The sequence below is a fragment of the Herpailurus yagouaroundi genome, unplaced genomic scaffold (assembly GCF_014898765.1).
Source record: "Herpailurus yagouaroundi ecotype Mexico unplaced genomic scaffold, PumYag 197, whole genome shotgun sequence".
NCBI classification, from domain to species: domain Eukaryota; kingdom Metazoa; phylum Chordata; class Mammalia; order Carnivora; family Felidae; genus Herpailurus; species Herpailurus yagouaroundi.
Genome location: NW_024412428.1, coordinates 24,790,206 through 24,810,373, shown reverse-complemented (window position 1 = coordinate 24,810,373; position 20,168 = coordinate 24,790,206). Strand labels below are relative to the sequence as shown.

Sequence of the window (20,168 nt, the reverse complement as noted above, 5' to 3'; positions counted from 1 at the left end):
TTTTCTTTTCTTTTCTTTTCTTTTCTTTTCTTTTCTTTTCTTTTCTTTTCTTTTCCTTTCTTCTTTCTTTCTTTCTTTCTCTCTTTCTTTCTTTTTTTCCTTTCCTTTCCTTTCCTTTCCTTTCCTTTCCTTTCCTTTCCGATCCCATTTGTCATTCTGAGGGGTCGAGGCCAGGATCTCCAAACATTCTTAGTTTGAAATACACGAGGAAGACATAACTAATGTAACAAAAAGAACAGAGCACCCCCTCTGTAAATGACTGATCTCACAAGGAATAATTGCAACCTCTGGTTTCCAGGTGAATGACCTAAAGAAGGGCTCCGTGTTCTGGTTGTGGTTTTTTAGGGAAAGGAGTTAGTAGGGTCTCCTCACTGGTTTCCAAGACGGGGGCGGTGGTGTTGCTCCTGAGATGTTCTTTGTCTCTCTCACTGGGGCCATGGCTCTACAGACTTGCTGAAAGGCGTCACACCTCGGAAACCAAATGTATGCAAGGAACCTGCAGCTGGGCGGGAACAAGTTCCTTGGGGTGGGAAAACAGGCTGCTCCGTGAGGATGAGCACATTGTCCAGCTTTGTCCAGCTCATGCGGCCCAGTATGATGGCTCTGGGCAGAGAGGGGATGGGAAGACGTAGAAGGGACACGATTCGCCAGCGTGGCCAGCACGGCGATCCTCCCCTTACACATCCTCGTGGGTCCTCCTCTGCCCCCTGGACATCAAAACTGGTGTGTTTCCAGGGAAAACGCCCAAGGACCGCATTTGACCCTTGGTCTGTCGGCACCAGTTATTGTCGTCACCATCCTCTGCCTTTGCATTCTCAAAAGGAAGGAAGGGTCTGGCTTTTCTGACGAGGAAGGAAAATGGAGGCCCAAGCGCCCTCTGGTCCCTGCACAGGGTCGCTCGGGGCGGGGGGCCTGGGTCCCAGTGCCCAGCTCCCTGCCCCAGCCGGGGCTCCCTTGCCGCACCTCCCCTCACTGACGGTCCTGCACACACCCGTTGATGGACCCTTCCGGTCCAGCCCTGCCCCCTGGCCTGGGCTCCAGCAGCGGGGTGGGGGGGGGGGCAGCTTTGTAGATTAACCAGTCTCTGCTCGATAACGCAACACTGCTTCTGACAGAACCGCTTCGGACAATCAGCAGAGGAGAGGACTGTGTGAAAATGGAAAGGGAGAGCCGAGGCAGGAAGGAGAAGCGAACTTCCGAAAGAGCAGAACAGCACAGTGGTCAGGCTCTGGGGCCAGGTTAACTGGGGTTAAATCGGGCCGGGCCACTTACATCTGACTTGGAGGGAAGTTCTCCATTCTCCCGTGACTTAATTTCTTTATCTGTAAAATGGGGAGAATAATGGTCCCAAACTCTTGTGGAGATCCAATGAGGCAATACACGTATGCATAAGTAGTGACAGTCACAAATGTGACCTATGTTGTTATTGCACGCTGACTCCTAAGCAGCACTGAAGGTAAAAGTGTGTGTGTGTGTGTGTGTGTGTGTGTGTGCACGCCCTTCTGAGGTCTTACTTAGTTTGTGGCATGGGGAGAGAAAACAAAAAGATTGCCTCTCACTTCCCTGCTCCCTGGTAGCCACCGCAGCCTAGTGGAGGGGTCTCGAGATGAGGGTCTGTCGACGATTCAGTCCAAGTCCTGAGGGTGGGGTCCTGGGGGCAAAGATGGCCACGGGTATTGTCACAAGTGAGCTCCCCTATCCTTGGGAGGCTGGAACCCTTCTGGGGAAGCATTTTATGGCGGTGGTTGTGTCTGCCAGGACAGAACCTCCCACATAGCGGGTCAGTCTGTTTTCCTACTCTCAGCCATGATTTCATGAGGTTGTTCTCTATAAACACGGGACAGCCTTTCTGAGGCCGCTCGTCCCATTTTCACGTGGCTGCGATTCAGCAGCCCTTGGACTGAATCTTGGATCCCAGCCCTCCTCACTTTTCTCACTCCCCTTCCCCGTGACAGTCTTGGGAGTGTTTGGAGGTGGCAGTCAGACCTTTCTCCAGGGCCCAGGGCTCGGACCCCCAACTCCCTTCTCGGCGTCTCTGCTCAGACATCTAAGAGACACCTCAGACTTGGTGCCCAAACTCAGATCCTGCTCGTCCTCCCCAGGCTCCTCAGGTGCTGACAGAGCCCGTGGAGCCATTTCTTCTCTCTTCCTCACCCTGCATCCCATCTACCAGGAAGCCGGGCTGGCTCCCCCTTCAAAGGATCTCCCACTCCTCACGCGCCCCATGTTCCCACGCTGGTCTGCCCAGCATCACATCTTGCCTCGACTACTGCAGGCACTTCCTAGCAGGTGTCTTTTCCACAGGTCGCCAGCTTTTAAAACTGAAGTCCTGGGGCGTCTGGGTGGCTCCGTCGGTTAAGCGTCTGACTCTTGATTTCAGCTCAGGTCATGATCTCATGGTTGGTGAGTTCGAGCCCCGCCTCTGGCTCTGTGCTGACAGCGTGGAGCCTGCTTGGGATTCTCTGTCTCCCTCTTTCTCTCTCTGGCCCTCCCACGCTTGCATTTTTTTTTTCTCTCTCTTAAAATAAATAAATAAAAATTAAAGAAAAAAACAAAACAAACCCCAAACCTAAGTCCTGTCACCTCACCCCTCCGCACCAAAGCCTGCAATGGCTCGCATCTTGCATCGAAAGCCCCAGCCATCGAGAGGCCCCCCATCACCTCTCCCACCTGCCTCCTCCTGCTCTCTCCCTCCTTCCACCCCTGCCATCCTGGCCTCAGCCTAACATCGCCAGGCACTGTTCCACCCGAGGCCTTTGCTCTACTGTCCCCGGGGCCCGTTCCCCAGGTACTCTGGCACTTTTGATGTCCCCTAACCTGCTCTCATTTTACCTTTTTCTTCCAGAGCATTTATCACTTTCTAGCATATTAAGCACTTTATTCATTTATTATGTGCATCGTCTCTCTCCTCTCATTAGAATGTGAATTCCTTGAGGGCAGGGAGCTTGGTTTTACTCACTGATTTGGCCAAGTGCCCTAGAACCGTGCCGGGCACTTGGTAGGAAATAATACATATTTATGGAATGGAGGTGTGAATCCTGATCCCTGCCCGTCCGGGGCCCGGGCCCCGTGTGAAGGCAGTGATCTCTCCAACGGAGTGTGGTGGGTCTGAGGACACTTAACCCTCAGCTCTGTCACTGTGTGCAGAGCTCCCCTCCAGAAGGTGTATCCCTTTTCTGTCTCATCAGCCCTTCACGTTTTCTCCAGTATAACTCCTCCCAATAACCTTTTATGGGATTGACTGCCAGTCATTTCTTAAGTCTCCCAGCTTCCTAGTATGTGTGTCTTCGTCCAAAGCAGCGATACAAATGTCAAACCAGAGAGCCGCAAGGCCACCAGCCAAGCCTGCTCTGCCAGGAGAGGCTGGGGGAAGGGGATGAGCATTTCCAGTCAGCCCCCGTGCGGGGTCCCCTTAGCCTCCCGCAACAACCCCCAATGCAGGCGCCATCATCCCTCTTTACAGAGGAGGAAATGGGGCTCAGGGTTTAAGGGAAACAGAAGGGTTCACAATCTTTAGAGGGTCACAGCGACAAAAAGTGGTTTACAGGAAATTGTTTTGTTTCCTGAGCATCAAAAAGGAAGTGAAGTGGGAGAAAGAGGCTCTTACTATAAACCTTTTTGGCTGAAAAAAAAATGAGAAGGTCTTAAAGAATAAAGCTTGTCCTCTGGGCAGCTGGCAGGACCTGGCCATCGAGGCTCCTCCCTCTCTGCTCTCTGAGGGGCTCAGCTCCCAGAGGCTCCTCCCCTTGGCTCTCTGAGCCCCGCCCCTTGACTCACGAGGCCCCTCCCGCTGTGTTCCTGGAGGCGACCTTCTGCTTCTTGTCTCTCTGAAGCCACTTTTCTCTCTACTTTTTGGGCCCCTCCTCTTTGGCTCCCTGGGACTTCCCCTCCCTCAAGATCTCTCCACTTTTCTGAGGGATGGCAGGTGAAGTCCTGTCCCACGTGACTTGTTCTCCAGGAATCCGTGCTGCTCACCTCTCCAAAGTGCTCCCGAACCCTTACAGGAAATGCCCTAGAATTGTGCCCAGCATCAGTATCAAACTCACTGGGATATAACTGGCCACATCTGCCTTCTCTTCTCCTTTTGTTTAAATCGGGACAATGTTCTCCCGTTTCTAGATCGGGGTACTACTTCTCTATGCTCCAAAGATTTGTAGAATGCTTTGAGTTGCCAAACCAGTAAACGTGCCCGATTGAATTTGTTCGTCACGGCGTCCTTGAGCGGCAAACACGATTATCTCCGTTTTACAGACAACACTCAGGTTCAGAGAAATCAAATGACTTGGTTAAGGTCAGACAAGTGAAATGTTGCCAAACTAGGATTTGGACACAGGTGTGCCATTGCAGAGGAATGTTCTTTCCCCGAGTGGACTATCATGCGGGTTGAGAGACTGTATTCTTTGGAGGACTGCACTTCTCCGGGCACTGGCTTCAGTGCTCAGCACCCACCTCCCCATCCCAGGTTAAACAATCATTCTCTGTGATAAAACAGGGTGAGATGAGGGAGGCCGGGGAAGTGGGGTTTTACTGAGCATCTCCTAAGTGCCTAGGACAGAATAAGGTATTTTGCATTATTTAAAACTAAACAAATTTTTTTTTAAATGAGAAAGAGAGACAGAGCACAAGTGGGGGAGGAGCAGAGAGAGAGAGAGAGGGAGACAGAGACTCCAAAGCCAAAGCAGGCTCAGGCTCTGAGCTGCCAGCACAGAGCCCAATGTGGGGCTCAAACCCATGAACCGTGAGATCATGACCTGAGTCGAAGTTGGACACTTAACCGACTGAGTCACCCAGGCGCCTCCATTGTTTAAAATTTAAAGAGTCACAAAAGTCAGGTAAAGTGTTATTATCCCATTTTTCAGCTTAGAAAACCAGGGCTCCCAGAGGTTCTAATTGGCCTTAGGATACAGCTACTGGGCGCCGTATTTGTGATCCCCCACACTAGGTCTGTCCAATTCCAAGTCTAAACCACACCGCAAAGAGACGAGAAAGGTATTTCATCTTTTTGGTCTTGACAACTCAAATTCTTAGCGATTCCCTTAAATACGGAGAGGCCCTAATGGCAATTACTTAAAAGAATAAAAAAATAATAATATTTAGAGTTTCTATTTGCTACAGGGAAGTTCATTTAGATGGAAAGGCATCCCCAGTTAAAAGTTTTCTGGAGTGATTTTTGAGAGTCATATAGAAGGCCTTTGCACTGACCTCCCTCCAATCTCTGATGTCATGAGAAACAGAGTGGGGTTATTGAGACACGTTACAACAGATGACATATTCATTTTCAGCTAGTTCAGTTTAGGATCTCAGTAGAAGCGTATTTCTGGCGTGGCCCGTCGACACTTCCGATGTGCCGGGGGACCTGCCTTCTCGGCTCATGGGAGCCCATGCGGAGGCTGCGTGCCGGATGGGGCCGTAGGCAGCAACTGCGGGAGGAATAGCACTATCTTGGCTGAGCTCCAAACTGGGTATGTGATTTTGAATATGTTCTCCCACTTGTGTCTAGGCTTCCTGTCTCATTTGTAATGTCAGTGGATTGGCCTAGAAGCGCTCTAGGTTCCTTCCTTCCGGCCCTGTGTTTCCAAAGACCGTCCCTTAGTCAAACCCTTAGGGCCAGGTGCGTTGTGGCTTTCAGGTTTGTTGCTGATTTAGGCTGTCCTTACGGTGACTGTATCCGAAATACACATCAGCCCTGCGGGGGTGAGGGGGCAGGAGCCTGCAGTGAGTCTCATTAGTATTTCTATAGCAAAACATGGACATTTTCACAACAGGTGGGATAAAGAGAAACGGTTAGTCGCCCCACATCAGTTTAGGTTGGAGTTTGCTTTGAACCGAGTTCTAGCAGTTCAGGCTTTGTGGCCAGAGGAGTTTGCCACACATTTCTCAAAGTTTTCAGTTTTCAGAGCTTTTCCTGGGTTACGGAATTTGTGGATAAGACGTTTTAATCTCGCCTTTATATTGCTCATTGGTGGTCACATCTAGGAATTACCTGATGCGGTGTCCTTGATGGGAAAGGCAATGCTTTTAGAAGTTACTACGGAAGGGGCACCTGGGTGGCTCAGCCAGTTGACTGTCCAACTTTGGCTCAGGTCATGATCTCATGGTCTGTGAGTTTGAGCCCTGTGTGGGGCTCGCAGCTGTCAGCACAGAGCCCGCTTTGGATCTTCCGTCCCCTCACTCTCTGCCCCTCCCTTGCTCACGCAGATGTCTCTCTCTCTCTCTCTCTCTCAAAAGTGAATAAACATTTTTTTAAAAGTTACTGTAGGAAAACAAAATCCATTTTGTGAAGATCCATTTGATATTGCTGTTTCTGGGATCACAGTGTGTCTAACAGGGAGGGCAGTAAGAATTATCGGCAATCATGGCCATGCGGCCTTCAGGACCCAGAACAATGCGGTTATGTTCAACCATGCTCATGGCTCAGTACTTACAATGGCAGGGAGTGAACTCAATCCAAGCCAAGATAGTTTTCAATAAGAACAGCTGAAAGAAAAAAACTTTCTGGTTAGCTCTTAGTTACTCAGAAAATTAGCCGGAGAAAACCTCCTTCCCTAAGAATACTGGAAAATGGATATTTTTCCTATGCTAAATATGGCATAGTTTACTTTTGTGGTACAGTGTGTTTCTTCATTAACCTTCCTTGGTCAGTAGCTCTCCTCGAATGTTCACCATGGAAATCAAACCCAAGCAGCCCTCCCTTATTCTACCTCCCTTTCCATCCCCCCCCCCACCCATGGGACAAAATGGCTTGACCACTCTGAGCATGGACAGTCCCTGGGAATTGCAGAGAACTCCCAGGGATACTGCAGTAGATTTTAAATTTTTGAAGAGAACAGCTCGACATCTGCTGGATATTGTATGCATACCTACTTTTTGATTATGCTTCCATCCTTTTTAATGATGGCATATTTTGCAAAGCGGGGTTTTTGGCTGTCTTTGAGATGAAAAGCAAGGACCATGTAAAAAGCAGTGTGCAGTAGAAAAGGAGGGTGGCTGTGTCTAATGATTCCAAGATTGAAGTCACCCAGTGCCCAGTGGGCACACACATTCTGTTAGAGAGTCATCATGGCCATTCAAAAATGAAATAAAGGCATTATTTTTTCTTTCAGTTTCTGGAGGAAGTTGTGACATAAATATGCGACATAAAGACACAACGCAATATTTATCCAGTTATTTGGATATAACTGATAAATGAAACCTGTATTTCTTTTGGTGGAGGGGGGCAACAGGAAAACTTCACTGAGGCGCTAAAGGTGCCACGGACGGAGAAAGTTTGGGAACCTGGTATAATTCACGTACTTGCTCAGAGGTAGACATTCCGAGTCATCCCTGATTCCTCCCTCTTCCGCCCTCCCAAGTCCGTTAACCAATCGTTAAGTCCTCTTGGCACTGTCTTCCAAGAAGTGTCCCGAATCCATTCTTCTGTCCACGACCGTTGTGCTCACCCTTGTGTAGACCGCCATCTCCTACAGCTACCTCTGTGCTTTGGCCCTTGCTTTCTGACAATCTGTTCTGCAGAGGCAGTCTTTTAAATACGTAAATTGGATCATGTCGCTCCAGCGGTTAAAACCCTCCGGTGGCTTCAGAGGCTTTCAGAGGCTTCCAAAGCTTGCCCACGTTGGCTCCTGCTTTCTTTCTCACCCTGCTGGAACTCCACTCTTCCCCTTGCTCTCCATGGTACAGCCTCTTCCCACCCAGCCCTTCCCATTGTCTGGAAAGTTCTTCCAGATCTTCAAATGCTTGACTCCTCCTCCTTAAGTTTCAGCTTAAATGTCACCTCTCCAGTGAGGTCTCCTTTGGGTCACCGATCTAAAATTGCCCCCATTCCCACCCTTACCCCAAATCACTATGTATCTTCTCATGTTGTTTTATTTTCTTCATAACATTTGTATCATGTTTATTGATCTGTATACTGGAGGATAGAAATTTTGCTCACTTTTGTTTGCCGTCATATTTCTGCCACCTGGAATAATGCCTGGCACATAGGAGGAGGTTAATAAGTATTTGTTGAAATGAATAGACGAGTGATTATTTCACACGGTTCTAACTTGGGATCATTCACTGATGGCTCCTAATGGAGGAGATCCAGAATTTGTATTGAGAGAGAGGATGTCAATAATTTCATTTGACTGATTTCTATGTATGTAAAATAGACATTGATATACAAAATGTGTTTTACAAAGCAGGTAATCTGGTCAAGCGTTTCCTACACTCTTTGGGAAGAGACAACTGCTTGTTATCTTATACTGACTGCATTTTCCTTAGTAATACTGATGGTTTATCATAAGTTTATATCGAATTGGATAATTAATGAAGCAACTTCATCATTTTGTTATTTTTCATAACAGGCGAGCTACCCCTTCCTTTTCTTTCCTTTCTTCAGACTAAGAAAATGAGATAAGGAATGTATAAAGGAACATTTCTACAATGACAGCATTAAACAAAACACGGGAATGCCATGATCCAGCCTGCACCCACCGATGCGTTTTCTTGGACAACACCAAGTCCAGGAAGGGAGCACAGCACAGAGGCAGTAGGAACAGGTGTGGAATTATTCAACATCTCTGGCAAACAGCAGTGGGGATTAAACAGAGATTTCTTTAATGAGATTAATTCTGAAATACGAAGAGCGGTTTGGCATGTTCCCAAAGATACAAGGCATTTGTATCTATCTAAGATTAAAGGAGCTTTCACACAAAGCGATTTTACTTTTTCAACATCAAAGAGGATTCTTGGAGGGGCTGCTTGAAGCAGACACACTGTAACAAATGTGGGGAGTGCCAAAGCTTCTTTATATAAAAGACAGTTTGCTCAGCCAGGGATTGTGTCTGTGGTTTTCACTATCCAGGATATACAGAACACTGTTCTTCCAATCACAGGATTATGGAGAAAGGCAGACCAGGGGTTAGGAATCAGGTTGACAAACATCCCAGACAGGTGGCTACCCAATGATAACCTTGGATTTCCTGGGATGGGGGCTCAGTGCTTCCTGAGGCTGACTGTTGGACAGTTCTTATAAATATTATGAATAATGGCGATGATGCTGGTAATAACGATAAGAAGGATCACAGACACTATTTCTACATGCGAGGCACTGTATTTAGCACGTAAGAAATTACACAGACTTCTGCTAAGTCTTCCTCCCTTGGGCTTTCAACCAGCCTTTCCAGGTCTGCTCTCTGGAGCTGCTCACAATAGATTTGCTCCATTGCGAGCTACAAATATTTGAAGGTAGCTTTTATATTCTGTATATTTGAAGGTAGCTTTTATATTCTGTACCGTGTGTGTGTGTGTGTGTGTGTGTGTGTGTGTGTGTGTGTATGTGTGTATTTTGTTTTGTTTTGCTAAACGTAAGTTCATTTATGTGGATCCGTATTAAATTCCATCTTGCTGGCTTTGCCTCACCCTTCCAGGCTGCTCAAATTTTATGGATCTGATTCTATCATTCAGTGTATTAACCAGACCTTAGAAAGTGTGCTACTGAAAATGATAAGCTTCCAAGTCTCCCTCCTATCCCTTTTCCCTTTCTTCTTTTCCTCCTTCTTGCCACAAACAATTATTGACTTTCTATATGCCAGATACTGTCAGGTACTGGGACTGCACGTTTGCACAAGGCACACCTATAGACTTCAAGAAAGATCTAGCTTAAGCGGGGAGGCAGGAAAACAAATTAAAATACCGTATAGTATGATTATGTCATGAATGAAAATGCAGGAGGAGAATGTCAATATAAGCTGGAGGAGTGTCTGAAAGGGGAGGAAATATGGAGCTAGGAGAAGGCCAGCATTATATCTGGTTTCTGGGGGGGGGGAGTGGGTGGGCCCGTGGGGACATAGGCAGTCCCCACTTAATTGAAAGCTAGCCAAAGGATGTTCTAGGGCTGGGAGGGCAGGGGGTAGGCTCTAGCCACCATAAAGACGTGGAAAGAGAATTCTGTGTAGAGGGAGAAGGAGGGTTTATTTATGAAAAGAGCTATGCTATTACTGCTCAGTGATACAGCCCTCTCTCCTCTCTCCTGTCTGCCTGCCTAATGGGGCTCCTCTCTTCCCCCTGGTGGACATCCCTAAAAAATCACGTTTAGCTGGGGCACCTGGGTAGCTCAGTTTGTTGAGTGTCTGACTTCAGCTCAGATCGTGATCTCATGGCTTGTGGGTTCGATCCCCTCATTGGGCTCCATGCTGACCATATGGAGACTGCTTCGGGCCCCCTATCTCCCTCTCTCTCTGCCCCTCCCCTGTTCACTAACCCCCCACCCCCCGCAATTTATCTCTCAAATATAAATACAAATTAAAATATTTAAAATAAAAAAAAAATCAAGTTTAGCTGTCTTGGCTAGCAAGTTGAAGTTTTCACATGGTGGACTGGAAAAGCAGGGAGCATTCTAGATTTCAATGAGAGACCAGGGAGGGACAATATGAGAAAGGAAGGGGGTCATTTGTGATGTGAAAATGCCCATGCCCAGTTAGAAAGGCTCGTAAGACCAAGAGCAAAGGGACTTTTTGTTATGATTGCTCGTGGGGTTCATCCAAGCATAATGACCCAGTCCTTTAGGTTGTCCTCAATATGAAGACTGGAATCCTTAGGAATCCAGGCAGAATGGCTTGTCTGCTGGTGTTGGAGAGCCGGGATGGCGCGAGGATCCTACAAGTTCCCAGGTGTTGGGAATTTTGTAGGACAGAGAACAGGTGACCTTGGTAGACCCATTATCCCATGGTGGACCCATGATCCCATGGTGGACGCATTATCCTATGGTGGACCCATGGCTTGTTCAAAGAGGGATACCTCTGAGGCCGTGAGCCCCTCCTGAGGAAAGAAACCTCAGCGGCCAAGAGGCTACAAAGTTCTGGGAATTAGTGGCCCCTGGGCCACTGTGAGGTGTTGACTGTCTCCTCAATGCTTCCCAGAATTCCTGCAACGCTGTAGAAAGTCGGTTGCACAGATGGAGTTGGTTAGGGCTGATGAGCTCCACCTGTTGTCAGTTGAGACCATTACAACCTGGGTGAAGCGAGCTGACGGTGTTTATTTCCTTCGAGAGTGTCTGTGAACAGGGTCAGGAGTGGCTCCCAGGGCCCTGAGCGCATGGTTTTGGCTACCCACACATAGCTGAGCTCCAAAAGCATGGCTCAAAGCTGTGAACCAGCGTAAAGCCGAAGTTTGTCACAACCGCTGGTGAAAAGAGGACTGGAGGGTCTTCCATGAATGATTTGGAGCTGAGAAGCAGGTTCGGGACCCGGGGCGTGCTGCCTCAGCACCCCTTTCTTCTAAAAGGTAAAGGGATGAGTCAAAAAGGGCATGGACAGTTGGAGTTTGGAGGGGTTAGATATCAAAACTAAACAAACTCTTTGTTATTAAACCAGCGCTTCCTATTTTGGGTGGGGCAGGAAGAACATAGGCATATGTTTGTGGACTAAGGGATTTGGAGCAACACTAAGCAGAAGTGAAGAGGCCAGGAAAACCCCTCAGATCCCAGCAGACCAACAAGGGCTAGGCTGAGGACTCATGGCTGCCCAGGCCCCACTTTCCAGTGTATTTCAGTCCAGCTACACCAGCAGAGCAGGGAGGCCTGGGCTTCCCCTGTCTTATGGTGCCAGAGAAGCCTTGTATTTCGGTAGATAGTTGTATACGTTCCTCCCAATAAGAGACTGGAGAGAACTTTGGTTTTAGAACAGTCCGGCTTATTCAAGACACGACGTGTAGCACTCGTGTATTCCCTATCAGTCCTTGATACGTCTAGAAGGAGGCCCTGTTAACAGTGTTACGTTACTGAGCATTAAGAGTCAACTTGGGAGAAGGCCAGGCCTTCGGCCAGTCCTAGATTACCTCTAGTCAGAGTGGGCTCCACAAGCATCGCAGAGCTAGGACTGAGGGCTCAGTCTACTGAACAGTCCTCCTGCCTGGGCATCCTCTGGCCCATGTTTCTGTCTCCTCTTGGTTTTCTACCTCAGCACATTCATAGTCCTGCTTCCTTTTCTGGAGAAAACGCAGCACACGTTTCCACCAGCTCTTCCCGAGTGGAACTTCTTTTTTGGGGGTCCCAGATGGGTCTTGGATTTCCTAAAGCAATTTAAAGTCTGTAATTCTTTAAAACCCAAGTCACCGTCGCCTCCTCTGTGAAGACGTGCTTCCAGAGGAAGCTTCCAGAGAGCTTTTCACCACAGCTCTCGCGAGTCCTTTCCTTCCCACACGCACCATTTGCATTTGTTTGCGCGTCTGCCTCAGCCACTGGGTCGGTTGCCTCACACAACTCCTGGCACGTGGCAGGATTTCAACAGAAGTCTGTGCACTGGATAGATGGTCCATAGGAAGAAAAGGCACACAGGAGACTGGCCGCACATCTCATTTCCGGTTTGGAATTTTCATGCAACTTTCCCTCCTGCTAGGCGAGGCCACCAAGAGATGGGCTGTGGGTGGGCTCAGACAGCAAGGATGCCTCTCCTGAAGAGAATGGAGTGGGTGGCAGGGCCTTGGGTGTGGCTGGGGCCCTGCCAGCCGAGGCTGGGAACTCTAGCTGCAGCAAGGGGAGAAGCCTCAATTCTGTGAAGGATCCAGGGTATTCTATGGTGCCTTGCAAATGCAAGTCCTTTTTGTTGCTGAAGTTACTGTCCTCAGCGGCCATTTATATAACCCCTCTAGTGAACTGGCAGGATTCTTGGCCGAAGGCGGCTGCCTTCCCTCTCGGGGGACCAACTGATGGCCTGCTTTGCTGAGTTCCAGGGCGCCACGCCCAGGCAGATCTGGATCCACGTTAAAAAAAATGCCAGGGGACAAACACTGAAGTCAAAAAGTTCTTTTGACCCCCACCCCTTAGAGCAATCGGTGCTTTTTTTTTTTTTTTTAAGCAGTGTAGACACCCCAGTGTACTCATTAAAACATCATTTCCTAAGGCCTTTTTTTATAAATAGAATTTCAAATGTATTCAGGTTGGTGCTTTCAAGGAGGGTGACCTTGAGCAGGTGCCTGGCACCGAACACCTGTGGAACATCGGCCAAGGGACACTCCTCACCACCTCCCTGGATGGTTAGGAACGCTGTTTCTCTACCATTTTACAGGTGGGGGAAGGGAACACAAGGAAACCGAGTGATTGGCTTTGGGTCCCAGGAACTGGTTTGTAGGCAGGCTGGAATGTTCCATCTGGGGAATTCTTCTTCTGCTTATTTGGCTGGGCTACGCAGGCCTGGGAGGAAGAAGTCACAACCTCCACACCCGCGGTTTTTCCTTCACTGCCAGAGCCAGAGGCTCTCTGGAGTGGAACGGACCCAGTTCTCTTTTATTTGTAGGGGAGTCATGAACCAACACCGGCCTTCACAAAGGTTAGCTAAGCGAAGCAGGGAACAGAAAGGCTATCGGAGGGAGGGGCAGAGAACGGGGAGAGAGAAACAAAGAAGGCTGCGTGTTGATGCTTCTTAGTTTCCCAGACCCTCCACACTGTTCCCCACTCCCTCCTGCCCAGTGGGGGGCGGAGGAGGGAGTCTGGGCTCCTACAGCAGCACTAGGAGGCTAATGAGCGAAGCCTTACCCAAGCCAGACAGCGGCGGCGCGCAGATCCAGCCAAAAGGCCCCGGGGCCCCGGCGTTTGTGTGTGTCGGGCGCTCGGTTACCATGGGAACGGCGTCCCGAGTTCGCAGCGCCGCCTGGAGTTCCCAGCCTGTGCGCCTCCTCCTCTTCCCTGCCCCAGCCTCTCCGCTTCAGGAGGAAGTGCTTGGGCCAAGCGGCAGTGGCTGGCCAGAAAGTTTTCTTCATTATTTGCGCCAGGGTCCCCGGGTCAGGTGCCCCCCGAAGGGAACCGGTGGACCGCAGACTGCCGGTGTTTGCAGCCCGCTAGCGCCCGCGCTCCTGCCCCTCCCGGGTAGAGGAGGGTCGGCAAAGACTGGGTGGGGTTTTGTTTTGCTTTGTTCTTTATTTAATAGTATGTAATGTTTATAGCTTCGTTTTTCTGATTACAAAACCGTACAGCGCGATGTTAGCTTTCCGCAGTCCTGGGGCCCAGGGTTGAGCTTGGTGGGTGGCTGAGATGGAGGGGAGTGGGGTCTGAGGCTCACAAAGCTGACCGCTTTTAACTCGGCCAGAAGAGCTGCAGGCTGGGTGGGGGGGTTGGTGCCGGGGAGGGGGGCGGGGTGTTTTCCTAGGAGACACCCTCCGGAGACTCACTTATGCTCGTCCCCAGGACAAAGACCCCCAAGCGGCCGAGAGGACAGCGGCCTCTTTGCTCTCTCTGGGGGTACTACTGGGGGGTTCAGGGAGCAGGCAGCCACCCTAAGGGGACAGAGTCCATAAGAGGAAGCCAGCGAAGGTCACAGGTTCTTGAATGGCTTTGCTGGCAGTTGCCAAGTGGCCCAGATGCACAAGGAGGCCCGGTTGCAACCTATTTCTGGTCAGTTGTCACACACAGTTCAGAACGATAGGTCCTGGATCTTTGAAATGTCAGTGATTTCTTTTCCCATTCTAAATAAATATTCACGTTGGCACCTAAATTTATACTTTTAAATTCTTTTTCTTGAAGAGTGTTCATCACATTGTGTAAATTCTGGGTATCCATAAAGCCTGAAGAATCATGAGTACCCTGTGCATGTCTGAGTGTCACTGGGTTTCTTCATTTTGTCTCTCAGTGGCCTGTGTCAGGTTCTTGGGAAGGGGGTGAGAATGACAGAGAAAAGAACTCTGGAGTGAGGGCATGGGGCACAGGGAAACTTGAGGGTTCTCAATGGTTCTCTGCTTGATGGTCCCATAGGAGGTAAGCAAGAGGAAGGTGGCCAGATAATTATTTATGCCTCTCCTCCTCCCTGGTGCAGAAAGTTGGAGAAGAGCAGAGGAGATGCCAAGTCCTTACCAGTACTATAACAGCAGGAGCCTCCGTGAGTTGGGGAGGAGTGTAGGGGAAACAGGAAGACACAGGATGCTACACAGGATGTCCAAAGAGCTCTTTGCATCTTTGGTTCTCAAGGATCTCTTGAAGCACAAAGGAGGCTAGGTTATTACAACAATTTTTGGTGAGGAGGAGCTGGTCAAGGACTACTTTTTTTTTTTTTTTTTTTTTTTTTTTAACTTTTATTTTTTTTTGAGAGAGCACAAGTGGGGGAGGGGGTAGAACGAGAGGGAGACAACAGAATCCAAAGCAGGCTCCAGGCTCTGAGCTGTCGGCACAGAGCCCGACACGGGGCCCGAACCTACGAACTGTGAGATCATCACCTAAGCTGAAGTCAGACGCTCACCCGACTGAGCCACCCAGGCGCCCTGGTCAAAGACAACTTCTGAGAGCTATACCTCTCAATGATTCTCAGGGCCAGTGCCAAGGGCTGCATGGGGGAACTTTTGTAGCCCCCTATAATGTCCGTCAACCTCACGTGAATCTAAGTAAGAAGCAGAATTGGTTTTCCAACGCAGCTTCAAGACAGTTTCCTAGTCTACTACTTGCAATAGTCCAGGGCCACCAAAGCCCTGTCACAATTTCAGCATCCATTCCCCAGGCTGGTGACTGTAACCTTGGATGGCGGCGTGGTCAGGCCTTCCACAAGATGGCGCTCAGGGGTTTTGCTTTAATTTTTAAACGTCGGTTGATTCATTACTTTGTCAGTATCTTATGCATGCCTACTGTGTGCCGGCATTGTTCTAGGAGTAGGGTCGGGGATGCAGACTTAACAAGACGAACGAAGTCTCTGGCTTTGAGGAATTTTAAAAGGTTGTGATTTTTTTATACTTTCAGAAGCAAAACCCAACTGTGATAGAGGTTTCCCATTTATGTTGCTGCTACGTTGTTTTGAAAGTTCTGCCGCGTTTCTGACAGTTGCACAATTTTTTCCCTCCAGGCTAGTATGGCCCGGAAGAATTATAGACACTTTTATTATTTGGCTGGGGAAAGGATTAACTTACATCTGTCTGCGTAAGCCACTGTCTGAGATTCATTCTTTTGCCAGGAAAATACTACATCTCAACTTGGACAATTCCAAATTGTTGCCAGGCACCAGCTTATCATTCTGAGGTCTCAGCTTGGGATTTGGCTGCCCATTTGAGTACATTCACAGCTCCTTTTAAAGAAAAACCGGGGTGGGGGGATTATTGGGGTGGCTCAGTCAGTTAAGCGCCCGACTCTTGGTTCTGGCTCAGGTCACGATCTCCCAGTTTGTGGGATCGAGCCCTGAGTTTGGCTTGGGATTCTCTCTCTCCCTCTCTCTCTCTGCCCCTTCCCTGCTCGTTGTGCACTCTATCTAAAATAAATAAATAAGAATGAAAAAAAGGGAAACATTTGGGTAGGTCTTTCAGGCGTTATAGTGACCTGCCTCCAAGTAAGGATGAAACCAGCTTTGATCTGGGTGAGAATTTATCAGACTCTTTTTTTTTTTTTTTTTTCTTTTCATAGCAAAACGTCAACCCCGCCACCGAACTATCTACCCTGGAGAATAAGTACAATCAAAGAGCTCACTCTTGCCAAAGGCAAACCTGAAACATTGCTGAGAGAGACAAAGGTCTGTGTGAACTGCTCATTCCTCCAGCTTCAGGAAGCTCTATTCTCATTCCAAGTTAGAATCCCAACGGCAAGATGTTTTAGGACATTCGCTATACTAATTTGGCTGTTTCCAGAAATACCTTCGCTTAGCTATGATTTGAAAAGTATGACCTTGATTTTAATCACAGACTGAAAGAAAATGGTCCTAAGACAAGTGTTTTGTAGTTTGGCAGACAATAATTCTTAAGATCAAGACCTTGCTCGTTTTACCACCCATATCCTTTATGTGAGGATTCATGAGAACCCCAGACTCTATCTGACCACCTGCCTGACTTGACATTAATACTCAGGTGTCCAGTAGGCATATCTCATTTAACACGGCCCAAATCAAACTCCCGATCTTCCCCCACCGTCTGCGTCTCCTTCAGTCATCTCAGTAAACAGCAACTCCACTGCTCAGACCAAGCATCTCAGAACCATCTTGGCGTATCTCTCTCTCTCTCTCTCTCTCTCTCTCTCTCTCTCTCTCTCTCTCTCCCCCCCTCCCCCTCCCCGCCCCTCACATGTAACCAGTTATCAAATTCTGTTGCCTTTCCCTTTAACACACACTCAGAATCTGGTCACTTCTCACCACCTTCTCGTGTCTGGAAAATTTCATAGACTCTTTCACTGGTCGCTCTACCAGGATAATCCTTTAAAATATGTCGGGTCATGACCCATTCTCTGCTCAAAATCATCCCATGACTTTCTGTCTTACCGGAAGGAAAAACCCAAGATCTCCACTTCCTGTCCCGCCCCCCCCTTCCCATGTCTGACTTGACGTCATGGTGATCTGCTCCTGATTCACCTTACTGGAGCCACACTGGTCTCGCATGCCCCCATCTCAGAGTTGGGGAGGGGTGGGGGGGGGTTTCTGTCCAGAAGATTCCTCCCAGATAGCCACATGATCCCTCCCTCTTCCCCCCTCCCATCTCTCCTCGAAGGTTACCTTCTCAGCCAGGGTTTCCTGACCACCCCATGAAAACTGCAGGCCCCTCTCTGAGCTCTTTCTTCTCCATTCCAGCTTCATTTTTCTCTGTAGCACTCACGACTGTCTGAGATACTATGTGTTTTATTTATTGTCTGTCTTGCTCCACTGGGTGGAAGCTCCCTGAGGGCAAAGACGTTTGTCCGTCTGCTCTGTTTTATTCACTTCTGTAGCTCACCACCGAGAGCACTACCTGGGACAGAGTTAAGTCCTCAGTAAATGTTGACTGAATGGATGATTAGATTCTATGAGGATGTGTGTCAGAAGAAAAAGTATCTGTTTTGTCCAAGTTGTATTTCCTTAGGCGAGATGATTGATGCTATGCATTGTAATTTACTTTTTGGTTTTACTACTGGGAAGCTCAAGGTCAGACGTAGAAGGAATTACAAGCACAGTTTCCCCCATGGTCTCTAACTCAGTAACAGCCTCCTCCGTATGTTTTCTCGTCGTCTTCAATTTTAACTTTTATTTGAACAACCTTGTGGGTACCTATGCTTCCGATAGTGCTCATGGAACTTCAGGATCCCACGAAATATTTGCCAAGTGAGTGCACTGTATAGCATTTTCACCCTTTTTGGAAGTAAGTGGGATATGACTAAGAAATTACCCATGATCTCTGGTATGGCTGACAAGTAATGAGCTAGAGAGAAATAGGCGATGATGAGGAGAGGAGAGGAGAGACTGGGGGGGGGGGGGAGAAGAACCACCCACATCCCCCCTCCGGGGCGAGCGTATCATCTGTCATCCACACCAGGACCCTATGTCAGCGAGGGGGGGGGGAGATAGGAATAATTCTGCCAGGACAACAGGCATGAATTGGAGCTGCCTGGGCACACTCGGACAAGTGGCTACTTTAGCAATGGCTCATATTTGTTACACAGTAGATATTTAATGTAGGTTCAAGGTCAGGAAAGTAAGCGTAAGGAAAATGGATTCCTTTGCTAGGATCCACAGAAGCCACTGGAAGCGTCACCAGCACCAAATGAAGACACGTTCCTGGATGTTAGGAAAGAGTTAAGTAAGCGGGTTGACTTTTGTTGTTACTTCTCAACATTGACTCTGGCAGAGCTGTTTGAAAGCCTGGAAAAGAGGATAAGGGGGGACAGACCAGACAGTACCAAAGGGAGTAACTTCCCGGAGCCCAGAGAAATCCTGCCGCTGTCCGCCTATCCGCCGACCCCTGAAGCAGGACAGAGGTGAACGGACCCCTCTCCTGCCTGGTGGGGAGTCCCCTGCCTTCTGTCTTCTCGTCATTCCCAAAGCTGGGATTTCTGTCCTCTCCAGCCACCAGCTCCCAAGATCCCTCACTCAAAGGCCAATTCCTTAGGTTGCTGGTGGCAATGAGCGCTCCCAGAGCCTAACTCAAGTTTTTGGAGATAACATCTACTGGTTTCTAGCATCTGCCTGTCACTCTTCCACAGAGCCAAGTGAAGGTAGGCTGCTCATTTGCTTTTCACAAGCCATGCCAGTGGTTTCTCTGTCGTTTATTCGAATCGTTCCAGGCGACTGCAGACTCAGGGAGAATCCAACTGAACATCTTTCCAGATATTACAGTTTGACAGAACACTTGGCAATTGCCAAGGGCACCTGTTCTTTTTTTTTTTTTTTTTTTAATTTTTTTTTCAACGTTTTTTTATTTATTTTTGGGACAGAGAGAGACAGAGCATGAACGGGGGAGGGGCAGAGAGAGAGGGAGACACAGAATCGGAAACAGGCTCCAGGCTCCGAGCCATCAGCCCAGAGCCCGACGCGGGGCTCGAACTCACGGACCACGAGATCGTGACCTGGCTGAAGTCGGACGCTTAACCGACTGCGCCACCCAGGCGCCCCAACACCTGTTCTTTATAAAGTTGGGTACCACCTTTATCCCCTTTTATTTAAAAAAAATTTTTAATGCTTTTTTTTTTTTGAGAGAGAGAGAAAGAGAGAGAGGAGAGAGCACAAGTCAGGGAGAGGCAGAGAGAGAGAGGCGGGGGACACAGAATCTGAAGCAGGCTCCAGGCTCTGAGCTGTCAGCACAGAGCCCCACGCGGGACTTGAACTCATGAGCTGTGAGATCATGACCTGAGCCAAAGTCGGACACTTGACCAACAGAGCCACCCAGGTGTCCCCTTTATCCCCTTTTAGAATCCAGGCACTGGGGGCTTTGTTTTAACCATCATCAGGGTCTTACTCATTACTGGGTTCCAAACATCACATCCTGATTAATGGTAGGTAATCGTTCTTGATTCTTTTTTTTTTTTTTTTTTTAAATTTTTTTTTTTTCAACATTTGGGACAGAGAGAGACAGAGCATGAATGGGGGAGGGGCAGTGAGAGAGGGAGACACAGAATCAGAAACCGGCTCCAGGCTCTGAGCCATCAGCCCAGAGCCTGACGCGGGGCTCGAACTCACGGACCGCGAGATCGTGACCTGGCTGAAGTCGGACGCTTAACCGACTGCGCCACCCAGGCGCCCCAATCGTTCTTGATTCTTACTCTCATTTGGATTTCTACCTTCTCATCCTTCGAGTAACTGGCCTGACAACTAAAACTCCGAGAACATTTTTTTTTTCCTAAAGGGCACAAGGGGTGCAAAAATATTTTGCAAATCTTGCCTCTTCATGTGCAATCAGCTTTTCCTCTCCTGGAAGTGCTGTTTCCCTCGTATACCTTCTCTAGTTGAAGAACGGAAGGACACCCTCCTTCCTTATGTATTCCAGCCATG

General features: G+C 48.7%; 1 protein-coding gene across 1 annotated transcript in view; it reads right to left on the bottom strand.

The window, feature by feature from the left end:
- The window catches only part of ERICH6B (glutamate rich 6B), a 70,133-nt gene extending 56,319 nt beyond the window's left edge, over positions 1-13,814 (bottom strand). The window contains exons 1-2 of the mRNA XM_040447946.1: positions 13,511-13,814; positions 6,426-6,477 (exon numbers count right to left, since the gene is read on the bottom strand). The gene's annotated coding sequence lies outside the window, so the exon portion shown is untranslated. The remainder of the gene's footprint in view (positions 1-6,425; positions 6,478-13,510) is intronic.
- Between the last annotated feature and the right edge of the window lie 6,354 nt (positions 13,815-20,168).